The following is a 22,879-nucleotide window of genomic DNA, read 5'->3' on the forward strand; positions in this document are numbered from 1 at the left end:
ATGGACCATTTGCTTTTCCTTCAAGTTGTCTTTCTTTCTTAGCCACCAGAGCTCAATTATCATTACTGTAGATTTAGCTTTCTGCATCTACTCCTTGAAATAACTCTAGAAACCATTCCATAGGCTTTAAGAAGGAAAAGAATATAATAGTTTCAGGTCTATCTGGTCATATGAATCTCGTGTACCTACACATATCTCTGATTCTTTTCATTTTCCCTAAGTATACTTATTTATTTCATGAGAGAGAGCCAGATGGGCATAGTGGTGCAAAAATCAATGGAGGATAGAGGATTGTAGCATCAAGATAGAGCCAGAAAATGGTAGAGAAAGACAGGTATCTCCGATGGGATCTCATACCACAATTCTACCCCGAACCTTCGCAGTCAGCCAGGATCACAGGTATGTACACCATGCCCAGAATGTATAGGTTGACCAAGGAGCTGAACCCTGAGCTTCTATATGGCATCCAGCATTGTGGAGCTGGATGTATTACTGCTGCATCACTCTAGCTGGGCCAGTCTGGTCACATCTTTCAACCCCCGAATCTAATAGAAGTATTGAATTTGGCCCAGCCTCAGTGGTACAGGCCATTAGTATACTGAACTTCAGTGCTGGAAACCACAAAGTCAACCACAGGTTTGGATCCTGAGTCAACCTGAAACATGCCAGATGTGCATGTGCCGAGGTACTGATGAGCTATAGGGCTGGAGGAAGGGGATCTGTTTCTTCTTTAAGTAAACGTACTTTAAAACATATATATTTAGTGTGAAAGCCAGCAGATGGCCTGGAGGTTAAGGTGGCTAGATCCCACATGGCTGACTCTTCGGTTCAAGTTTCAGACATGTTGGCTTGAAAAATGCATCAGGCATGTGGGCGTGCATGCCCAAAATCCCAAGAGAAGAATAAAGGAGAAGGGATTGTGGTGTGGCCATCTCACTTTTTTCCCCTCTCTCTGTCTCTAGTGAGTGTAGGCACCCAATAGAAAAAAATTTTTTAATCAGTTTGAGTAAAGAAGCCACCCTATTTGTTATTATAAAATATTAATAGTAAAAGTATGTTTTATTTATGGAAAGCCAGTTCTTACCAATCTGATCTTTAGTTGGCAGCATATTTCTCATCATCTACTTTTCCTCATGAACAAGAGGTATTTCTCAGCCCTACTAATGCACTAGACCTGCACAAAATTATTTCAGCCAGAACATAGATTTCTATCTGTGTTGAGTCTGACTTTGGTAACTCTCCAAAGCATGATGTAACATTTGTATTTATTGTTTTATAACATTCAAGTAAGCTTACAATAAATATGGTAAACAATTTAGACAAGACAATAGATATAGGAAATAACACAAGGTATTTCACATAGATGTAAATTCATAAGATATTTATCATTATGTCTACATAATTCCCCACCTGATAGTACTAAAACACTGAACTATGGCAAATGCTAAGATGTGACAAATATTTTACTAGATCTTATACTAAATGATAGTTTGGGACCAGGTGGTGTTGCACTGGTGACACAGCTGGACCCATGTGGGAAGGGTCCTGGGTTCACATCCTGGGACCTCTGAGTACACTGGGCATGTACATGCATTCCTGTGCTCTGGGCTGGCTAAGACTAGGATCATGGCATGGGGACCCTGTTAGGAGTGCTTGTTTTTCTGTCTCTCTCAAAGACAAAATACTTTTTAAAAAATTAGAAAATTAAAATTAAATCATAGGTTATAGTAACAGTTTGCATTTGGCCCCCTGCTTGGAGTCTGATACCCATGCTCCATTATCTTGCACTGAGGATCTACCTCCCATCCCGCCTTCCCATGCAGGTGGAGGAGCTAGTGTCTGATAAGACCCAGTTCTCGGTTAAATGAAGAAGCATTGGACATTTTTCTTACAGAAATAAAAACTATGACCTAGTTTCCTTTTCTCCTTCCCATTATCTCTTCTTCTCCTCACCCTTCCCTCCATGTTCCTCTTCTGCCTCCTTCTTTCACTCTCTCTCCTCTCTTCCTCCCAGGAAATACAGACTATCCAATGTAGTCTTTTATGTGGACCTTCACTGATAATATGTGATAGTATTAGGTTTGTGACTTATTGCTTCAGTTTTGTTTGCCAAAACAAATGTACAGGTATTATTGTAGAATTACTTATGGATAGGATTAAGAGTTGTAGGCTGCTTAGGGTTATGTGTGTACACATGCACTTTTATAATATGAGAAAAAAAAGGTATGACAGAGACAGCTACAACATGTGGACTGTAATTATTGTACTTGTACATTAAAATTGTAAAGGAGGTCAGCAGGTGGTATGGTGGTTAAGGTGCTGAATCCCACATGGCTAACTCCGCCATTCAAGACTCTGACCTAGTGGCTTGAAAAACACACCAGGTGTGCATGTGTGCCTGCCCAAATCCCTAGAGGAGAAGGGATTGCAGCATGGCCATCCCCTATAGGGGATGATCTCTTCCCTCTGTCTTTCTCTCTCTGATCACTGAACATGCCCTGTGGCAAAAATATTTTGAAAAGAAAAGAAAAATATTGCAAGGGACATTTCCAAATGGCATGCCATTTTGCAGTGGAAATTAGATTCTGCTACAGATTGAGTTGGATACTACCAGCTCTTCTGTTGTCACTGACAGAGTTTGCTGGACCAATTCCTGGTCTATAACATGGGAGGAGATCCTAAACTTGGGAGGTCAGGCAACTGGAGACTGCCAAATGAGTCTGCGCTGTTGCCCAGCCATTTAATTGGTAATAATTTGACATACTAGTATTTCAATATCTGAAGTAATTTGGAAGCCAATTGCTATGTCTCTTTTTCTTGTCAGAGTCAAATTGAATTCTTCAGGTATCAGCATGCAATAAATTTCAAAGGCACTCAGTTAAGTGATATACAACTCAAATTAATAATGGCACTGAACTTAGTACTTAGACATTTATCTTTTTTTTCCCTATAAACTGATACCTTTTTTATAGAAGCATATTGACAGCAGCTCTTTGCTTTACTGTGGGCTCTCAATCAAAATTTATTTAAAATTTTAAGAGTAGGGGCTGGCTCCATAGCATAGTCATTAAACACTACATTGGGAGCCAAATCCCACCTAGCCAACTGTGGTTCAAATCCCAGCCCTGGGGGCTTGAAAAACACACACACAAGGTGTGTGTGCGTGTATTATTTTCCCCAAATCCTGACAGGATGGAAAAATGGAGGAGAAAGGTTATAGAGTGACCACACCCCATTGGGAGGTGCTTTCTCACTCCTCTTTCTTTCTCTCTATCTCTTGCAACCACACATGTTCTGTGGCAATATATATTTAGAAAGAGAGAGAAAGAGAAAAGGAAGGAAGGACAGACAAGGGGAGGGGAGAGGAGAGGAGAGGAGTGAAACTTTTAGGGGGCCAGATGGTGGCACAGTAGTAACACAACACTCTGGGAGGCTGAAAGAAAAGGTTCTGGGTTCAGATCTAGAGACCTCCCTGGACATGTTGAGCATGCACATGCCCATGATGTAGGACTGGCTGAAGCTGGGGAATGATTCAAGGCATCAAGACCCTGTTGGAGTGCCTCTCTCTCTCTTTCTTTGTCTCTCTTGCTTATGGAAGAAATAAATAAGCTATACACACACACACACACACACACACACACACACACACATAAATACTTATATGAATTAGATTCAAAAGCCCATGTGGTATCACAGGTTTGCTCTACGTACCTGGAAATAGGTCGACCTTTTTCTCCTCCTTCATTTCTCTTGTTTTAGAAACACAAGGTAGATTTTAGTTTAAAAAAATAGATAGCTGTTAACACTACAGTTCCTATTGAGATCTCTGCTATGCTATTGACTTAACCTCTGTTGCCATTAATTTTTTTTAATGATAGAAAATGCATGCACACATGCACATATGAAAAAAAGAGAAAGCACCCTCAGTAGAGCCTCATCACACAGCAGTGTCCCCAGCCCTACAGCTTCTCAGAATCCTGGGTGCCAGGCGCCCTTAGCATGTTCTTTACCCCTGGGGATCTAAACCCATAGTCACCATATGACTTCCAACACAGCAGTGTGCTAGCATTACCATGTACTCGTGACTGGGCCTCCCTTCAGTATTACCTCTCTTTCTCTCAGGGAGGAGTCTGCCAGTACCAAAAAAAAAAAAAAAAAAAAAAATACACATGCAAAGAGACTGGGATTCTGGAGGTGAAAACAATAGGATATTCAGTAGGTGGGAACAGAGACTTGAAGGCAAAATTAGGTGAAAGATGCTAGATGTTAAAGTCTAAGAGCTACTCAGAGAGCATTAAATATTTACAGAATAAGTTCAAAGTAATGTCTACATTGTGTTGACTACATGTTGTTTGGATAGATTGGTTCTCTTGACAGTAAGTAGATGAATATGGAAGATTTACTGCTCAGTGAAGCAAGCCACGCTATGAAAAAAAGACATCGTATGTCTGCACTTAATATATAAAGACTATCTGCACTGTGGCAGAAACTGAGAAAGATTAGAGAATACAGAAGCATGGAAAATGGTTATGGAAACTGGAGACAGTGTGGAAAGAGGGTGGGAGAAGGGGGAGAGTGAGAGGAAGGGAATCAAGGACAAAACTAGAGAAGCAAAACATTTATGGGACACAGAAATGGATGATTATCTGTTGATGATCACATGTTTGCTATCTTGTTTTTGTTTTTGTTTTTGAGAGGTTTTCGCTATAGGGCGCGTGCGCTCACCAGACAGACAGAGAGAGACAGAGAGACAGGAAGTGAGAAATCACCCCCCAGGGGGGATGGTCATGCCGCAATCCCTTCTCCTCCATTCTCCTCTTAGGATCTTGGGCATGCACACACACACGCCCGGCGTGAGTTTTAAGCCACCGGGTCCGGGACTCGAACTGCAATCAACTGCATGGGAGTCCAGTGACATAGCCATTACGCTAACTGCTGGTTTCACAGGCTTGGTACCTTAAACTGGAGTGGTGTGGTTATATTCATGTTGGATAAATTCACTTGACAAGTAGTAATGATGTATAGTAATTGAATGTGTAAAATAAATATTTTTTTTAAAAGGATGAGAAAACAGGGATCACCAGGTGGCATTGTGATTAAGGGGCTAGACTCCCACACAGCTGACCTCAGTTTGAGTCCCAGACCTGGTGGCTTGAAAATCATACCAGGCATGTGTGCATTTGTGCCCAAAATCCTGGGAGGAGAATAAAGGAGAAAGAGATTGCAGTGTGGCCATCCACCCTGAAAGTGATTTCTCACTGTCTCTCTCTCTCTGCACCCCATGGCAAAAAAACCTTATTTAAAAAAAAAAAAAAAGATGAGAAAACAAACTTTTAAAAAAATTCTTGCAACATTTGAAGAACATACTACTAAGCAAGGCAAAGTAATATTATCTGGAAGACTTTCAGACATGACACAAAATTCTGAAAATGATTGATTAGTGAGAGCAGAATAAAATCTCTAAAAATCATTAGACTACCTCCAAAGAATGCTGGAAGACATGGTCTCTAAAGCACAAACAAAAAGCCACAAGAATTGAACATTCTAAATTCAGAAATTAGCAAGTCGAGATGGAAAGGAGGATGAATAAGATGTAGCATGAAAAGAAAACCAAGTACGGGACCAGCAGTTAGCATAATGGCTATGTTGCTGAACTCCCATGTAGCCGACCTCGATTTGAGTGCTGGACCCGGTGGCTTAAACTCACACCGGGTGCATGTGCATGTGTGCCCAAGATCCCGAGAGGAGAGTGGAGGAGAAGGGATTGTGGCGTGGACATCCCCCCTGGGGGGTGATTTCTCGCTTTCTGTCTCTCTGTCTCTTTCTCTGTCTTTCTGGTGAGCACACAGGCCCTATAGCAAAAACCTCTCCAGAAAAGAAAAAAAAGAAAAGAAAACCAAGTACAGTAGCACAATTAAAATCTGATAGAAGTAAAAAGTAAAAGTAATACTGTAGGAAATTGAATTATTGATGTAAAAGGACATTGAAAATTCTCACAAAATGCCGATTTGAAGAAAAAAAGAGTTTAAAAAAGTGAGAAGATAGCAGATATGAAAAATAGAGACTGGGAGTCTGATCTAAGAAATGGATGGTTTTGAAATATAGTAATCAAAACGATAACTAAAGAAACATTTTCTGGGCCAGTCCATCACTAGATCAAACATGGCCAACCAGCAATTTGAGTCCTGGACCCAGCAGCTTGAAAATCTTGCTGGCACCTGTTTGTGTGCCCAAAAATTATATAAGTAAAGAGAAATGGAAGAGAAGAGATTGCAGCATACCCATCCCTCATGACGAGTGCTTTCTCACTTCCTCTCTCTCTCTCTCTCTCTCTCTCTGGAGTGCACATGTCCTTTAGCAAATTTTTAAATATGTATATTTCTAAACCGAGAATACACTTGAGTATGCAGATTAAAAGGTCTTGCTTGGGATCAGCAGATGGCATAATGTTTATGTCATGGGACTTCCACATAGTTGACTATGGTTCAAGTCCTGCATCCAGCAGCTTAAAACTCATACCAAGTGCACATGTATGTGTGCCCAAAATCCCAAGAGGAGAATGGAGGAGAAGAGACTGCACCATGGCCAGCCCCCCTGGGTGATGATTTCTCACCTTCTGTGTCTCTGTCTCTCTAGTGAGCACATGCACCCTATAGCAAAAAATCTCTGTTAATTAATTAATTAATTATTTTAATAAAGATCTTGTAATATATGAGGGTAAATCATCAAAATGAGACAACAGTGACTGGAGCACTCAGGGCTGTGAGTACCTAAAATTTAATTTGGATAGACAATACAGAATTAGTTGGCTCACATAAATGGGAATTCTAGAGATCGGAGAGCTTCAGGGCTGGCTTAATCCAGAACCCACAGCTCCATTTTATTAAATTTCCCTTCTTTGTGCCTTGGCAGCTTCAGTAACTGTCTTCACTCATGGCAGCATGGTTGTAGTAGCTCCAGGTTTCAAATCTGCACCCCAGAGAACCCAGACATAGGACACAGGGATTCTTCTATTCACGGATTCCAAGCAAGAGCCCTAGGGTTCAGCCTCACAACTGCTTATATCTGCCTATCTCAAACCAGTGACTGAGGCTGGAGAATGGAACTTTCTGATCAGATAGGTGATCATTTGAAAAACATCAGTCTTCTGTTACTAGTTAAAAGAGAAAAATGAACACCGGGGAGGCAGCCCATGGAATCCACTCCAAAGACTGACACACACAGCACATCTTGGGAAAATGTTTGAATTTCATAGAGAAAGGAAAAAAGTCTCCAAGGATTAAATAATGTTTTTAAAGCCATACAAAAGGGAAAGAAAATCAGGCTGGCCCCAGACTTCACTTTTGTTTAACCAAAACTCAAAAGAGATGAAAGAAAATTCTACAGCTTTGTGAGCAAGAAGTCTGTAACCCAGAACTTTCCACTCAGCTGAATTGTCTTAAATTGAAGTAGCGGCAAGTTTCAGATGTGCCAGGATTCTGTTACTGCTCATACATTTGTACAATACTGCTGGAGCATATACTTGAGCTAATGAAGAGTTATCAGTATCAGTGCATCACAGAGTGGATGCCACCGTGTGCATGAACTGCTGGGCTGCCTCTGGGACTCTCCATGGACCCAATGTCCAGCTCTTCCCAGAAGCTCTTGAGAACTGTGACTTCAGCAGACCTCACCTGTTGGTACTGGCCATACTAATGACCCCACCGGAATGTGGTTGGGTTAGTATACTTTTCACAACAGCATCTGGATGAGGCTTAAAAGCAAATACTTTCATTATGAATTATTATTCCTTATTATGAGAATAACCCTGTAATTGGACTTCAGAAATTCCCTCTGAAAACCCTGAGGCTGCATGTACCATCAGATTTAAAAGTCTAATTAAATATGATTAAAATTATGTTTCACCATAGCCCACCTATGACTAGAAAGATAGGTCTCTAGAGACCTATAAAAAAGAGAGAGAGAATAGGTCAAAGTGAAAAACTAAAGATGAAATAGAAAGGGAGGTGATGAGATAAGAAAGAATCATAAAGACAAAATGGAGTAGCCAAATTGCAGTCCTCCTCGGAGGCAGGTGGCCAAAAGCAAAATTGACACTTAGGAGTACGGAGGAAGTGATGAAAAAGACAAATTGGGTTCAACTTTCGGGTGGGTGATTTGTTCCTTCTAATATTATCATTTTGGGCATTTTCCCATTTTTCTTTAGCACTGACTTGCTCTGTCTAAAGATTGTTCTGTATTAATACAAAAGGTAGAGTTCATCAAAAAATAATCAAAATCCAACATTAGTGGCATTGCTTAATAAATAATAATGTATGAAAACAATTTATGAAGAGTATTGAAAGTGAAAGTATTGGGAACCAGCAGTTAGCGTAATGGCTATGTCGCTGGACTCCCACATAGTTGACCGTGGTTCGAGTCCCAGACCCGGTGACTTAAAAAACTCACGCCAGGCGCGTGTGCGTGCGTGCCCAAGATCCCGAGAGGAGAATGGAGGAGAAGGGATTGCAGCGTGACCATCCCCCCTGGGGGGTGATTTCTCGCTTTCTGTCTCTATGTCTCTGTCTGTCTGGCGAGCGCACGCGCCCTATAGCGATAACCTCTCCCAAGAAAAAGTGAAAGTATTTGTGTGACGGCGTTCCTCCCTAGATGTGAGACCGCTCTCATAGGATTCATGTTATTGGATGTGTTTCTGCTATTACTAGTACTGCATTCAATACCTGTTGTTAAGATATTGGTATACTAAGGGACGGACCAGCAGTTAGCGTAATGGCTATGTCACTGAACTCCCATGTAGTCAACCGTGGTTCCAGTCCTGGACCGGGCGGCTTTCTGTCTTTCTGGCAAGCACATGCGCCCTATAGCGAAAATCTCTCCAAAAAAAAAGAAAAAAAAGATATTGGTACACTGAGAGAACAGGTCATCTGACTTCTGAGTGGTTACTCTATATTCCCAAGCAACAAAAGAGAGAATTAAAAATGGGTGATGTTGAGAAAGGCAAGAAGATTTCTGTTCAGAAGTGTGCCCGGTGCCACATCGTGGAATAGGGAGGCAAGCACAAGACTGGCCCAAATCTCCATGGTCTATTTGGGCGGAAGACAGGTCAGGCCCCTGGATTCTCTTACACAGAGGCCAACAAGAACAAAGGCATCCCCTGGGGAGAGGCTACACTGATGGAGGATTTGGAGAATCCCAAGAAGTACATCCCTGGAACAAAAATGATCTTCACTGGCATTAAAAAGAAGTCCAAAAGAGTGGAGTTGATAGCTTATCTTAAAAAAGCTACTAATGAGTAATAGGGGACCACTGCCTTATTTATGACAAAACAGAAATGTCTCATCTTTTTTATGTGTACCATATTAATTGATCTCCTACACCAGAACTGAGATCATGAATGGCTGACAAGATATTTTTGTCGGACAATCCTGATTTAAGTAAGACTAGCTTGTGGTTAAATTAATATTATTGTTTGTCTTTTTTTAAATTTTGACAGTAATTTCAGCTCAGTAAGTACTATCACTATTTGCCCTTTCTAAAGATAAAATTGGTAATTCATTAGTGATGCTCATCTTTCTACAAAGATGGTGAATGAAATCTCAAAGCCTATTGGAGATTGGTTTTATTTAGGCTTATATATAACTGGTTATATGAATACATAAATGCTGGCGAAATCCCTTCACTTCTCAAAACTAAGCAGACTCGGGAACCAGCAGTTAGCGTAATGGCTGTGTCGCTGGACTCCCACGTAGTTGACCGCGGTTCGTATCCCGGACCCGGTGGCTTAAAACTCACGCCCGGCGTGTGTGTGTGCGTGCCCAAGATCCCGAGAGGAGAATGGAGGAGAAGGGATTGCGGCGTGACCATCTCCCCTGGGGGGTGATTTCTCGCTTTCTGTCTCTATGTCTCTCTCTGTCTTTCTAGCGAGCACACGTGCCCTATAGCGAAAACCTCTCAAAAGAAAAAAACTAAGCCGACGCACCTGTGTTTTAATTTGTGTTTATTAACCTGTTAAGGCAAAAGCTGAAGAGAAGGTAGTGATGTCTACTTTATATATTTGCTCATAACTACCAATTTAATTAGAATTCCCTGTATCCAAAACACTGCCTTTTACTTATTGAAAGACATTTTGGTGTGGTTTATGTATACTATCAAAGAATATGTAACACTTTACATATTTATAAATGATTTGAAAGGTCAGTTGCTTTTAAAAGTCAGTGTGACAAGATTTAGTAGCATGTTAAATTACACCTTTAAATTCTGTTATCTAAGTCAGACTAAGTTATATTTCAGGATTGTTAGACAACTGTTCAAAGCCACATAGAAACTGGAGAACTACTGTATGTATGTGATTGATAATGGTGCTTTTGCCAATTTATTAGAAGGATTAAAGTAAAGGAGATATACCATCAGCATAGGTTTGTAAATTATGCCATCATGAGACTTAAGATAATTAAAAACCAAACAACAGATCAAAAAAAAAAAAATGGTATTGGTATACTTCCCTATCCATTTTTAAAGAGCTACTGCCCAGTTCAGCCAGACCCAGAGCCTGGTAGTGGTTGAGGGAGCTGGATCCCACATAGCCACAATTCAAATTCTAGCCCCAGTGACTTGAAAAATACTTGGCACATCTGTATGCCTGCCCAAATGCTTGATGAGATGGAAGAGAAGGGATTGCATCATGACCACGCCTCATTTGAGGAGGCTTTTGCTGTTTCTCTGCCTCTCCTCCTCTCTCTGGTGAGTGCATGTTCACTCTGGCAATTAAAAAAATAAAGAGCTACTTCCCAGAGTACCCTAGCTCCCAGGATGCCCCTGCCTCTTTCCAAAGATTCCTGGGACCTCCCCACAATCCAACACCTAAAGGGTTACCAGCAGGCATATCAGGGTGTCTAGGATATAAGGTTCTTCCACGTTTTAAAAAAAATGGGGGGGGGTCGGCAGAAGCAGTTGGCATGGCGGTTAAAACAGCTGGACTCCCACATGGACAACCATGGTTCTTGCACTGGACCTGGCAGCTTCAAAATCTTGCCAGGCCCGTGTGTGTGCTTGCCCAAAATTCCAAGAGGAGAATTGAGGAATGTGGCCAGCCCCCCAGGAGGTGATTTCTCACTTTCCCCTCTCTGTCTCTTTCTTAGGCATGTACATGCATCCATGGCAAAAAAAAAAAAAAATTAAAAAAAATTAAAATAAAATTTAATATTATCTCTGGCTGTGGATATGCCATCCTGGGAATATACATTTTTGGTAATTTCTGTGTTTTTATTAACCCCCTGAAGTCATCATATGCTTCTGGAAATATTTTTTTTCCAGCTACTATTTTGAACAATTGCTGATCTAGGGCAATGCATTTTGTTCTTTATAATATCAAAACCTTTCCACTAGTCCCTAACTCATTGCTGACCTTAACCCTGTTTCCTGAACCTTAAGAGTTTCTGGAAATGAGCAAAACTAAGAATTAAACATCTGGCTGTGAAATTCTTCTTTTGTTGTTGTTTCTTTGTTGTTTTGCTTTGAGGCAGATTTAGCATTATAATTCACCACTGTTAGCCATTTGGCACAGAAATGTTCACTAAAATTGGTGCCTGGGTCCCCACAGAGGCCCACACCCTAATCCCTGTGAATTTATGTTACATGGCAAAAGGGATTTTGCAAATGTAAATAAGATTATGAAACTTAAAAGGAGATTATTTTCGTTTATCTAGGAGGGCCCAATCTAATCACATGAGCCCTTGAAAAGCAGAGAAGTTTCTCAGGCTGAAACCAAAGAGATGTGGCAGAGGGAAAGGTCAGAGAGATCCTATGTATGGGAAGGACCTGGCCTGCTGTTGCTGATTCTGAGATGTAGGAGCCACATTAGGAACCAGAGAGAGGCCTCTAGGAACTGAGGGCAGTTCCAGCTAACAGCCAGCAAGAAAAGGGGGACCCCCACCCTAAACCATATCAAACTGAACTTTAGCCAATAGTTTGAATGAAATCAAAAGCAGATGTAGCTCCAGAACCTCTGAAAGGAATGTGGCTCTGCAGACACCTTGATGTCTCCTTTGTACAGCTCTAAACAGAGAACCAGATGGCCATATTGGACTTTTGACTCACAAAACTGTGAAATAATACATGTGTGTTGTTTGTTGTTTTTGTTTTGTTTTGTTTTGTTTTTTGAGAGGTCTTTGCTATAGGGTCCGTGTGCTCACCAGAAAGAGAAAGACAGAGAAACAGAAAGCGAGAAATCACTCCCCCCCCCAGGGGGGATGGCCACACCACAGTCCCTTCTCCTCCATTCTCCTCTCGGGATCTTGGGCACGCACACACACGCACCTGGTGTGAATTTAAGCCACTAGGTCCGGGACTCGAATTGTGGTCGGCTACATGGAAGTCCAGCGACATAGCCATTACGCTAACTGCTGGTCCCCATGTGTGTTGTTTTAAGCCACTGAATTTATGGTGATTTGTTACAACAGCCATAGAAAATTAATACGCCAATATATAAAATAATGGCAGGCCAGCAGATGGCATTGTGATTAAGGTGCTGGATCCCACCTGGCCAACTCTGCCATTTGAGTACTGGACCTGCAGACTGAATATCATGCTGTGAGCATGTATGTACCTACCAAAAGTCCCAACAAGAGAGTGGAGAAGGGATTGCAGTGTAGCCAACCCCCACACGCTTCCCCCACCCTCGGGGCTGATTTCTTACTTTCCCTCTCTCTTTTTCTTTCTCTGGTGAGCAAATATACCCTTACCTTATGGGGGGGGGGTCTTAAAAAATAAATAAATAATAGTAATAATAATAATAGCAATGGCAATAATAACCATAAAAAAGAAGACAGTAGAATGATCAGTAAGATTTGACAAACACATAATTCAGCATGACCATTGCATGCATTCTGGGCGAGAACATCTACACAGTAAGATTTTCACAACAGCATCTGGATGAGGCAGTAAGGTCACCAATTCTGAAGACCCAGTGAGAGCCTACACTCAACACTCACCTTTGGTATACTCTGTATACAAAAGAATTAGGAGTTTGGGGAACACACAACTATAGAAGACTATGGATATTTGGATATGGTTTATTTTGTAAGCAGCATATTTTAGAAATGAACTATCTTAATACAGTGACCTTGCACCATGCTATAATTAAAAGAGGGTGTATATTGTTTGTAGTTTCTTGTTTGTTTATTTAAAGTCAGTATTGTATATAGTAACAGATTGGTGAGAGGAAGAAATTATGCAAAGGGGAGATTGTTTTGACAATGGGTACATGCTGTCCCATTTGTGTTTTATTTCTTCTGGTATAGATGTAAGACTTGGACAAGCTTTTCAAGATGTGTTAGCACGAGGTCTGCATATTGTTTTAAGTGGTCCTTAAGTTCCAAAGGCTACTTACATATGGCTTCAACCCAAGTAGAAGTGCACTGAGTTGCCTTGTGGTTATATTGGTAATATGGAAGTTTGTTAATATACATGTATGCTGTAATTCCGAAGGTCGTTGAGCACAGAGGTTGACCCTCTGGAACCAGATTAGCTGGGTTTAAGTCCCAGCTCTTCCCCTTACTAGCCACATAGCCTCAAGTCTGCTACTTTACTTCCCAGTACCTCAGTTTTCTTTGCTATGAAAATGGATAATGAGACACCTCTTTTGGGGCTGACAGGTGGTGGAGTGGTTGAAGTGCTAGGCTCTCACATGGCTGACCACAGTTCAAGTCCCAGACCTAGCTACTTATTTTCTCACTTTCCCTTTTTTTTTCTCTCTCTGGTCAAATTTAAAAAATAATAATAACAAAAAAATTTTTAAAAAAAGACTACCTCTAGCATCATTTGTTGTAAGAATTTAATATAAAGTACTCAAAATATCACCTTAGCACATTGTTTCAAAACAGTAAATGTTAGCTGTGGTTATTATGATTGTGAGCCTTTTCAAAACATGGAAATATTCCTAAAATTAGGGCTTTCTGGCATCTTGTATCCAAAAAACAATTGATTTCAAGGATACTCCCAAGTCATGATGGCCCAGCAATCTTGTTGGGCCAAAACCGGAACATTCAGGGGACCAGCAGTTGGTGTAATGGCTATGTCACTGGACTCCCATGTGGTCGACCGCAGTTCGAGTCCTGGACCCGGTGGCTTAAACTCACGCCAGACGCATGTGCGATTATGCCCAAGATCCCAAGAGGAGAATGGAGGAGAAAGGATTGCGGCATGGCCATCCTCACCAGGGAGTGATGGGGTGATTTCTCGCTTTCTGTCTCCGACTCTCTCTTTCTGGCGAGCACACGTGCCCTATAGCAAAAACCTCTTTAAAAAAAAAAAAAAAACACACAGGACATTTAGTCACCTGTAAACGCTTTCTGCACCCTTCCACTTTATTTTTTACTTTAAATGAGTGAAGCTTTACTATAATATTGGCATTATAGCAGTCTGTTCCTTATTATATGAATCTTTGTTTTTTAACATCTTAAAACCATATTGCTCTATCTGCTGTTTGATGGAATATTATTTCATGAGATGATAATAGGCATGCTGTGAAATGATTGGTCAACACTAAAATAACTTAGGAAATGCTGGGTTAAAAAAAGGCTCCATACTGAGGATATATCCAAGGCCTCATCAGTAATGTAAAATTTGAATTGCTAAGTATGTATCGTACACTGCTCCCTAATCATATTTGACCATGAAACCATGAAGCATTTTTGTCTTTTTTTTCTTAATTTATTTTAATTTGACCAGATACAGTGTGGGGTGGGGGCAAACCACCAGGTCCAGGACTCAAACCATGATCAGCCATGTGGGAGTCCAGCACCCTTAACCACCACGCCACCTGCCAGCCCTCGACCATGGAACTTTTTATTTTTTAAGAGACAGATTTTGCTATAGGGCACAGGTGCTCACCAGAGAGACAGAAAGCAATAAATCACCACCCCAAAGGGGATGACCATGCCACAATCCTATCTCCTCCAATCTCCTCTCAGGATTCTGAGCATGCACGTACATGCACCTAGCATGAGTCTCAGGCTGCCGGATCCGGGACTCAAACCACGGTGGGCCATGAGGGAATTCAGTAATGCAACCATTATGTCATCTGAAACATTTTTTTCAAGACATATCTCTTAAAATTTCCCATAAGTGTTCCACAGGGAAACAACTGCCCTAAAATATAAGCATATTTTACCAAGATTATTTAACATTTGTGAATTAAGATTATTAGGAACTGTAGCTTGTTGTAAAGGAGATTTTATAGTTACAGATCCCAAATACGTGTGTTTGTGTATGTGTATCCATAGTGAGAACTAAAATTAGACTTAGATAAAGCAGTGAAGAGTCTATTTCTTACTTTGTAGATTAAAAATGGCCCTTGTTGGGTCAGATTAATGGCTTTTCCCAATAGTCCTTCTCTGACAGAAATGATGAGATCATATTGTAGGAGCGCACTTGGCAAAGACCGAGTCATCAAATACTGAACGGCATTCTGGGTTTGTCATCCATAAATCCAGAGAGACCGTTTATAAAACAATTTGTGGTTTTAGCCAGCACCATATATTGAGATGGTAAGTTTTATAAGGTTAGAATCCTCTCTATAAAGAAATCCTTTTTTATTCTAAACCTATCTCTCTCAGATAGTTAGGGATTGACCTCTTGGTTTGATATCCAAGACATGAATGCAAACAAAGTTATGCTTACTGATTTTATAGACTTCAGCCGTATCTTCTTCTCTGGGTCCTCATCTTTCTAAACAAAAAGGCCCCATTTCTTTTGCTCTGTCAGTTGGCTGCTGTGAAGAACTAGAAAGGATATGAGATTTTTCTCCAACACTCACAAGCTAAAAATAAGTCTACCACAATTTCATGAACGCCAGCAGAAGGCACAAGGCTACTGGGTTAGAGAAAAGGACAATTTGTTACACCAATAGCAGAAGCTAGGGTATTGGCCTTTGTATCTGATCCCCAGTTCCCACAGGAAAATGAGAGGAAGGCCAGGTGATACCTGCACTTGTGCATCAGGCTGTATTACAGAAAAGAAACTGCACACTCAGGGAACTTGAATCTATTATAGTGGGAAGTAAGTCAGCCTCACAATGCCCCAACAGGAGACATTACTAGGTTGAAGAGTAAATAAACCCACCTGTGAGTAAAGGCTGTTCCAAGCCTGCTTACCTAGAAAATCTACTCTGGGACAAATGCAGTTAGTGCCTCTATAGCAAGATGTGCAGAAACACAAGGTAACTCATTCAGAATTGTCTCCCACTAGGGAGCAGCTCTCCGCTCCATCCCTATCCTTCCTCTGAAACCATTGTAGCTTTTTCATATGCATACCAAGGTCTATGGCCAGAACTGCAATATTCAGATAACCATGAATTGGTGCTTTTATTTCTTGTCATACTACGTAAACCCCATGAGGGCAGAGACTTGGACATTGCCAGAGCAAAGGACTCTATCTAGCACATAGCATTCAGTAATCATTTATTGGATGAGTGTATGAATTTCCTATATCCTTCTTATTGAGATCCTTAAGATCAGTAAGTGCATAGACCAATAAATGCATTGGCTTCACCATGCAGTGTCTTGAAGAGATTACCTGTAGCAATTCTTAAGAGTCTTCTACCTGGTATACTCGCCAAATTCCCAGCTTATCACCCAGCTTTTCCATCTCATCCTTCAAATCTCATCTTAAATATTACAAGGGAACTTCCAAAGGTTTGTTGAGAAATGAGATTAAAGTATAAATTCATTTGGACACATGATTCACATTTTTCATGAGCTTTTTTTTTTTTTGGAGAGGTTTTTGCTATAGGGCGCGTGTGCTCGCCAGACAGACAGAGAGACATAGAGACAGAAAGCGAGAAATCACCCCCAAGGGGGGATGGTCACGCCACAATCCCTTCTCCTCCATTCTCCTCTCGAGATCTTGGGCACGCACGCACACATGCCCGGCGTGAGTTTTAAGCCACCAGGTCTGGGACGCGAACCACAGTCGACTATGTGGGAGTCCAGCCATTACGCTAACTGCTGGTTCCCTTCATGAACTTTTTGAAGACTCTTCATATCTCCTCAAAGAGGCCTTCTTGACCCTGGTATCCATTCTCATACCATCCTGTTGTTGTTGTTGTTTTAATTCATAGCACTTAGGATATAATTTCATATTTATTTTAATGTTTTCTGATTTCATATGTTTGCCCCATCACTCATGAAACAATGTAACAGACTGTTTGCTAAACACAATATAACTAATACCTAACAGAGCACAGCATAAAGTATCTACCTAGTAAATAAGTGATAAATAAATGAACATATTAGACCTACATTCAATGAGTAGCTTTGGCATAAAATGGGCCAAATGATGCCTTATCCAAAAAAGTTTGCCTTATCCAAAAAGTTGTTTTGCCATGTTTCTTCCCAGTCACACAGTCTTAAGATTTTTCTTTAGTAGAGTTTAATCATCTTTTATTTTATATTCCCAGGGAGCACTTAATTTTAATTTTGACATTTGGCATCATTATATTAACCTAAATGATGTAAACATATCAAATCAGTCCTGGGCCTAGCATTATTCTTTTGGATAATTCTGGCGTTTGCACTTACGTACTCAAGACTGACTGGCATCATAAGGAAATGAAATTTAACGAAGCTAGGATTTCTGTAAGATGCTTCTCTCAATTAGTGAATAAATAAATCTTTAAAAAAAGAACTACTGGAACCAGCAGATGGCATAATGGCTATGTTGCTGGACTCCCATGTAGTTGACCGTGGTTTGAGTCCCAGACCCAATGGCTTAAACTCACACTAGGTATGTGTGCATGTGTGCCCAAGATCCCAAGAGGAGAATGGAGGAGAAGGGATTGTGGTGTGGCCATTCCCCCTTGGGGATGATTTCTCGCTTTCTGTCTCTCTCTTGTCTTTCTGGTGAGTGCACACACCCTATAGCCAAAACCTCTCAAAAAAAAAAAGAAAAAGAAAAAAAAAAAAAGAGAGAGAGAGAGAGAAAGAAAAGAAATAAAATACTACCAGATCTTTCCAGGATGTGGAAGATAGCAAAGAAGTGAAAGACCAAATCTCAAAGAAGTTATAAACACCATGAGCAAATAAGAAAAACGTCAAAGGGATCTTCAAAAAGGTCATGAAATGTACATATTATGAAAAAACTATGTATTTTGCATCAAAATAAACTCATACTCTTAATTCTATTTTTCCATGAACTTTTTTTTTTTTTGAGAGGTTTTTGCTATGGGGTGCAGGTGCTCTCTGGAGTGTCAGAGAGACAGAAAGCAAAAAATCATTCCCCAGGGTGGTGGGGGGGGATAGCCACTACACAGTCCCTTCTCCATTCTTCTCTCGGGATTTTGGGCACGCATACACATGCACCAGCATGAGCTTTAAGCTGCCAGGTCCAGGACTTGAACTGTGGTCGACTCTGGGAGTCCAGCAACATAACCATTATGCTATCTGCTGGTCCTTTTCCATGAACTTTTTGAAGTCCCTTGAACATGATGCATTAACGTTTCATAAATAATAAGTGGTATTCAATCACACATGCATAAGTACTGAGCTATGTAGTACAGATCTTAAAGCTACAGGAGCTTAGAAAAGTTTAAATATTATCCTGAACTCGACTAAAATAATAGGGGCTGCATGAACTTAGTCCTGAGCTGGGTTTTTGGAGAAGTTTAGATATTTAACAAGAGCTTCTTGGGGCAAGCTACAGAAACAGCGGTATTGTCTTGGAAAAGCAAGACCTGGCTGGGTGGAAGGTGTAAGTTGGGACATAATTTTGTATACACAATCACTGTAGGATCTTGAGAATCACACACAGACTTTATGACTCCATTTTCATTTAGTGAAACAGCTTTCAGAGAGGAAACCACACCTTCAGGCAAATACAACTGGGGTGAAGGATGCCAAAAGATGGAGCTCTAGTAAGGAGTATCCGTGAAGTAAATAAACTCTAAAGGAAAGTCTTGGAAGGTCATCCAATGTACTCATAAATTCCAGCTATTACTAAAGATGAAAGGGAAGCGAGAGGCACGAGGAACAATAGGAAGGAGTGTTCCCCGTCCCCTCGAACTGCCTGTTTACAGTAGGGGAGGAGCAGCAGGGCTGCCCAGATGGCAGAGCCAAAGTTAGAATGAAGCGTCCTTGCCCTAAGACCTCTTTAGGAAATCCTGTTTGTGACGGTGGCTTCACTTGAAGCAATCAAGAGCCCTCGCAGTGTTGTTGAAACACACGTCTGGATTTGAACCATGGTTTCTAATGCCGGGTTTGAAATCTTATTATCATGTGCACTCAGCAAGAGAGAAACTGCATATCAGGTGAAACCTGGGTCAGACCTTATTTTGAAAGCATTTACTTATCTCTCTTGTGCCATTGAAATGCTTGTAACACAATAGCTTAAAAACAAGATAAGCCTCATCTTTTTTCCTGTGAGGGTATGTTAGGGAATGATGATTTTGATGGCCTTTCCAAAGCAGGAAAGGGCAAAACCCTGTGATGCCATTTCTTTGGCATTGCATTACTTCATTAAGAGAATTATCCTGAAAGTCTGGGAACTTGTAATACGGCTTAAAATTGATGAGAGCTGGGTGAAAACACCATGGGATCCAAACCAAATTAGCCAGAAGGTTCATCCCCAAAGAGGTCCACTTTTATATCTGACACTTGAGATCCGTACTTTCCTTTTCCTTCTGCCACCCAAGTGCTTTTGGGGATAGTACGGGGGTGGACAGTTTGCTCTCTATGCCAAGCCTCATGACATGGGATTTATCTGCCCTCGCAGACAGTTGGCCAAGCTGTTACTGAGAGGGCTCTGCCTGGCTGCTGGCCTGTTGGATACAGCACTGCAGCAGCCAGCGCCAGGCCCCATATCTGACCCTGTGGCCTCACAATCTGGAGGCCCACCTTGGCAGCCTGGGGTGGTGACAGCTTTGGTCAGTTGGTGTGGAGTTCTATAGGCAGACAAAGAAGACTGGGTGAGCATGCTGATCCATGTCACATCTGTCTGATAGGAGAGACTCCTAAAGTCCTGATCATTTGTAAAGATAAAATGGCGGCGCCAGTCCTTAAAGTACATGAGCTCTCTTCCCTCTTCTTCAGGGTGGACTAGGCCTTGGAAAAGGAATTTTGGCCTTACAGACTGTACACATTACTTAATGTGTCCTTCTGCACTTATTGCATGGATCAGGAGATTTCACAACTCTTTCCTTTGAGACTAGGTTAGGCATTAGGGTTAATTATTCAGAAGTTAGGGGAAATATTGTGATGGAGAAAAAAATAGATTTCTAGAAGCCAGGGAGTTGAAGGTCTCAGAACGTCAGATTGCTCTATTCTATTACAGTCTTGGAACAATGAAAATAGTCATGATTTGAATTCTCTAAACATCAAAAATATTCCTTCTTAGCTGTAAATGACTCCTGGTCCCAACCCCCCTTATCCTTAAGGGAGCTTCTATTCTTCTAGAGAAAAATGCATTCAGATCATAGCAAAGAAAAATCCTAGGCCTTCTATGCTGGTTCCTTTAGTGGGTTCTCCAGTATCTCTTCTTATGAGATAATAAAGTAAACATTTTTAAAAAATATTTATTTCATTTGTTATTACTATCTTTTAATTTGACCAGAGAGAGAGAGAAGGGTAGAGCGAGAAATCAAGCCACCAGGTCCAGGACTCAAACTGCAGTTAGCTATGTGGGAATCCAGCGCCCCCCAACCTCCACGCCACCTGCTGGCCCCCATAAAATAACCATTTTTCATAGATATGAAGAAAGAAGGTCAGGACTCACCAGTGCTGGTTTAAAAAGCCTCTTGGTTTTAAATTAAGTGTCGCTGCTGACCACTGTATACATAGCACTGATAGGAAAATTGAGCCCAATTCTCTGCTTTTGCCTTCCACTCTCCCTCTAAGGGTTCATGTGAATAGCAAATTTGGCCTTGTTTCCTTAGGACCCTCCGGGCCCATTCCTTTTCTTTCGTCATCTTTCGCTGATATGCCGGTTCCACAGGGAAGAAACTAATAGTACACTTGGATGAACTCTGTGAAACACTGAGTCCTTTCTTCTTATTTCTGATTCTGTTGTTGTTTTCCTTATTTAAAGAAAAAAAAAAGAGAGAGAGAGAGAGAGTCCTAGACTGAATAGTAAAAATCTCATTTATATCATATTCATGATGTTTTGAACAGGGTGATGGAAAGCATTAATATTAAAGCACATGGATTGTAACATAGTGGTTGACCTGCTTTGCAGAACCCAAGTCATAACGCACCCTTGAAAAGTACCCAAAAATTCCAGCCATTACCAAAGATAAAAGGAAGTAAGGAGACCTCATCAACTCTGCCTCCTCAGTTTCATCCTTCAGGTTAAATGACACCCTCTTTTTTTTTTTTTTTTTTTTTCTTGGAGAGGTTTTTGCTATAGGGCGTGTGCGCTCACCAGACAGACAGAGAGATAGAGAGATAGAAAGTGAGAAATCACCCCCCAGGGGGGATGGCCATGCCGCAATCCCTTCTCCTCCATTCTCCTCTCAGGATCTTGGGCACGCACGCACACGCGCCCGGCATGAGTTTAAGCCACCGGGTCCAGTCCTCAAACTGCGGTCAACTACGTGGGAGTCCAGTGACATAGCCATTACACTAACTGCTGGTCCCAATGGCACCCTCTTAGGGAGACCTTTCCTGACCACTCACTCCATTATTCTCCACCAGAGTCTCTTACTTTCTTCGTATCACTTACCATTTGTCTAATGATCATCTTTCTTTCTCTCTAAGCTGTAAGCCCCACAAGGGCAAAGGACCATATCAGTTGTGTCATTTCTGTATTCCCTGCACTCAGCAGAGTGAAGAGCTTGTCACAGATCCTGAATGAATGAATAAATGAACGGACAACTCAAGTCTGCATGTTCTTTGTGATCTCACAGACTCTGGAATTACTTTTCTTTTCCTACAATCAACTAAAGAGCACTACTTGATCTCAACATCAAGCTTACCAGTATTGTTTCCATTCTTTTTTTTTTTTTTTTTTTTTTTTAAGAAATCAAGAATTGTTGTTAATTCTGAGTCTCAAGTCTGGCAACATTTCCACAGTCATATCAAGGATATAATACAGCACAGTGGCTGCTAGAACTGACTTTGGAGCATCTAGCTTTGTCTCCTTCACTTCTTAGCTGATGATGACTCATTAGTAACCATCCTTCAACATCAGTTGCCTCAGCTATAAAATGAAGATATTAATATATATCTCCTACATAGTGTTAATCTGAGATTAAATGAAACAGTGCGTGTAAAGCACTAAGCTTTGTCCTTTGCACTGTACATGCCCAGTAAAACTTGGCTGCTCTTATTGTTGTTAAATGGACACACACCCCCGCCCCTCTCCTGGTGTATCATATTCCTAGCACAGGATAAGGGGTGACTTCTTGTGAAAGGTAACATCAGACATTAGGATAATTCAGAGGCAAAAAGGCCAAGTACTGGGATTCCAGGCAGAACCTCAAACGATTGAATAGGATACAAAGCATGAACTTGGGTCACAGCAGATGGGGCAGCATGACTCAGAAGTGAAGTACTGACTAATTGTCGTAGGGCTCCTTAGGTCCTTCCCCTCCACCCCACCACAATTACCACAAAGGCTAGAACTGGTCCTGGAGTCTGGCAAGAGGGCTGAGCATGTGAGTGAGTATTCAGTAAGCCCATCTAATAAGATTAAAGAAACTAGGCAGGACTCTCTGGGGCAAGGGGTCTGCTAAGTTCTCGACAGGGAGGAGTTAGGGCCTCCGTTCTGGTCTTCCTTTGTTTTCCATAGTACCTCACAAAATCCAGAGTGCAGTCCCCGAGGCTCTCAGAGAGAGTCCTGATATGAGCCACAGGAAGAAGTACCTCACACCAGCTCATAGGGAAACTCCAAA

The 22,879-nt window shown here is 41.3% G+C and overlaps 1 protein-coding gene and 1 pseudogene across 1 annotated transcript in view; both read left to right on the top strand.

The window, feature by feature from the left end:
* The window catches only part of CDK6 (cyclin dependent kinase 6), a 258,036-nt gene that overhangs the window by 192,757 nt on the left and 42,400 nt on the right, over positions 1-22,879 (top strand). The window lies entirely within an intron of this gene.
* On the top strand, positions 8,570-9,296 carry LOC106735617 (cytochrome c pseudogene; annotated as a pseudogene).

The sequence above is a fragment of the Tupaia chinensis genome, unplaced genomic scaffold (assembly GCF_000334495.1).
Source record: "Tupaia chinensis unplaced genomic scaffold, TupChi_1.0 Scaffold000460_1, whole genome shotgun sequence".
Taxonomy (NCBI): Eukaryota; Metazoa; Chordata; class Mammalia; order Scandentia; family Tupaiidae; genus Tupaia; species Tupaia belangeri.